Raw genomic sequence first — 2,785 nt, 5'->3', positions numbered from 1 at the left:
AAGTATAAATATATATATATACCACATCTTCTTTATCCATTCATCTGTTGATGGACATTTAGGTTGCTTCCATGTCTTGGCTATTATAAATAGTGCTACTATGAACTTGCATGTATCTTTTAAAATTAGAGTTTTCTCTGCTATCCCTCAGTTTTTTTTTTTTTTTGGCCATGGTGCAAAACTTGCAGGATCTTAGTTCCCGATCAGGGATTGAACCCAGGCCATGGCAGTGAAAGCACCGAGTCCTAACCACTGGACTGCCAGGGAACTCCCTGGTATCCCTCAACTTTGAAAAATCTTATTATACCCTTTGGTCTACTGTCAGGGCCAGATGGTATGCATCTTGCAATGCTATAGTAATACTGTAGCTAGAAATTAATTCTCTGTTCCAGCTTTCATGGGATACCAATACCAAGCTACAGCAGTTAAGTATATGTAATATCTCAGAAGGACCGTATCTGGCAGTGGAGTATCAAACCTGATCATTTTCTTGAATTAAACAAGAAAATGTCCCCAAGTTGTTGAACTTGGAAGAAAAGTAGGTTCTTTTTTTCTGGCCCATATCTCAAAGAAGGGGTGATAATTATTATCAGGAAGTTGTTGTGTACATAAAATAGTCACAGGAGATTTTTTGCTCAAGCCAGAAAGTACCCTCTGTTTGGAGCCTGCGTTTCCAACGTAAGCACCCTTTGAGCTTTGAAATTCCTTTTTTCAAAGTCTATGACTCTCTGGTCTCTCTGATCTCTCCAAATTCATGTGGAATGGCCCAGGAATCTTCTCTGAGAGACTTTTTAGAAAGTAAATTATTTCAGTGTTGGAACTATCATCTAAGTCTGTGGTCTGCCCTTTGAGCTCCATGGTCCACCGTGTTTTCAGCGCCCTCCTAATGCCAGCACTTTTAAATACAGGCTCCTTGTGAATGGTGTAAATGATGTTTAAAAGGCGGACTAGGATCTTCCTGTGTCCCTATCTCTTCAAGGTTGGTGGAGTATCATCTGCTCTGATGCTCTGTTCATTGCCACAGATATAATGGCTTTTTCAAAACCACTTCAGAAAATTTGGTATTACTGGCTTTAGTCTGCACCTTGAGACAAAAAGTTTCACAGGTGGGTAAGTAGTTTTGTAGAAAATTGATGTCTGTTAACAATTCTGCACATTCTGTGGGGGGAAAAATTGTGCTCAGAAAGAGTATTATTTCTGTTACAGGGAAGCCAGATAATTGTCTATATAGTGAGAATTTCTACTCCAGCCTAAAGTAGTTTCACTGGGTCCTCCTCAATAACCAGCAGACTTTAATCGGGGCATCCTTCCACTTAATTTCTTTGCTCATTGATTTACAAACGGTTCTTTTGTCCATTCAGAGCAAAGGCTTCTTTCTGCCTTTCGATGAATGATAGACCCTTCAACCCGTGCTCTGAGTTCCCGATCTAGGTTCTTGGAGGTTTTGTCCACAAAAAGCCTTCTCTGTCTCCTTAGCACCAGACATGGGAATCTACATGGACTCAGGTGCCCACTTGGTCATGAAGAGGCCGCGCAGCAGGATAAGTCTTCGGTTCTGAGTCCGGAGGCTGCCGCGGCGCCATTACTGTCTTTTGTAATGCATTAAGGATTTTAGCACACACTGCTTCTTATTTTTAATTCTCTGCTTCTATTTTTATGCTTGCCTCTCCACTTCTCTTTCCCTTCTGGAGTCAAAGCTGAACCACGTCGATAAGAGCCTTGCACTATATCCAAGAGTTTTTCCTCCAGATGGATTCTGGTCTGTTACTGCGAAGAACTAAGCAGGAAGTCTCCTGGGTTTCAGGACTTTCGCTCCTTGGGAGAAGGTCTAAAGGTTTGGTTGAGCTTAAACATTTTTGGCAAGAATACTTCATTTGTGATTCTGTGTGCTTTATAGTCTCTCACATGTGCTGTTTTGTTTTATTTTTATACTGTTGGACCTCAAGTTCACAGAATTGGATTATGATAAACTGTCATCATTAGTCCATACCTGACCTGCATTGTTTATTTACTTACCTATCCAATATCATTTAGCTGTATATCTATATATGTAGTTATCTATCGAAATAGTAATAAGAATTTGTGAACACAGTACCTCCCCTCAAATGCCAGGACCTTGGTAGTAATATACATCTAATTGTACAAATGATCCCTCCTACCATTCCCTGGCCCCTAGCAAATGAAGGTAATTATCATCCTGAATTCTATGAGCATCATTCTTTCCTCCTTTGAATTTTTTTTTTTGTATTATATGTTACTCCCACATATATATTTTTCTAGTTGTTTTAAATTTTATAGTAAGGGTAAAATACTGTATGTGATACTTTGGTACTTTTTTTCTCTAATATTTATTTTTAAAATCCAATAAACTTGTGTTCCTGTAATTCATTTATTTAGACTACTGTAAAACATTCCATTTTGTGAGTATGCCGTAGCTTATTCATTCAGTTGATAGGCATATGGATTGTTTCCTGATTTTTGCTCCTGTTGCGCACTGTCAATATAAACATTCTTATATATACCTCCTGATGCAAATGTGCAAGAATTTCTTTTGGGTATATAACCAGGAATAGAAATTCTGGAACTTGCAAGTATTTATCTAGGAGTAATCGTTATATTTAATAGTTAATATACAACTATTTCACAAAGTAGTTGTACTGATTTTTACATGCACTTGCAAAATATAGGCCTGAATCTCTTTTTTTTTTTAACATCTTTATTGGAGTATAACTGTTTTACAATGGTGTGTTTGTTTCTGCTTTACAACAAAGTGAATCAGTTATAC

This window comes from Physeter macrocephalus, chromosome 8, assembly GCF_002837175.3.
Source record: "Physeter macrocephalus isolate SW-GA chromosome 8, ASM283717v5, whole genome shotgun sequence".
Classification (NCBI taxonomy): Eukaryota; Metazoa; Chordata; class Mammalia; order Artiodactyla; family Physeteridae; genus Physeter; species Physeter macrocephalus.
This window is presented reverse-complemented; position numbering follows the sequence as displayed.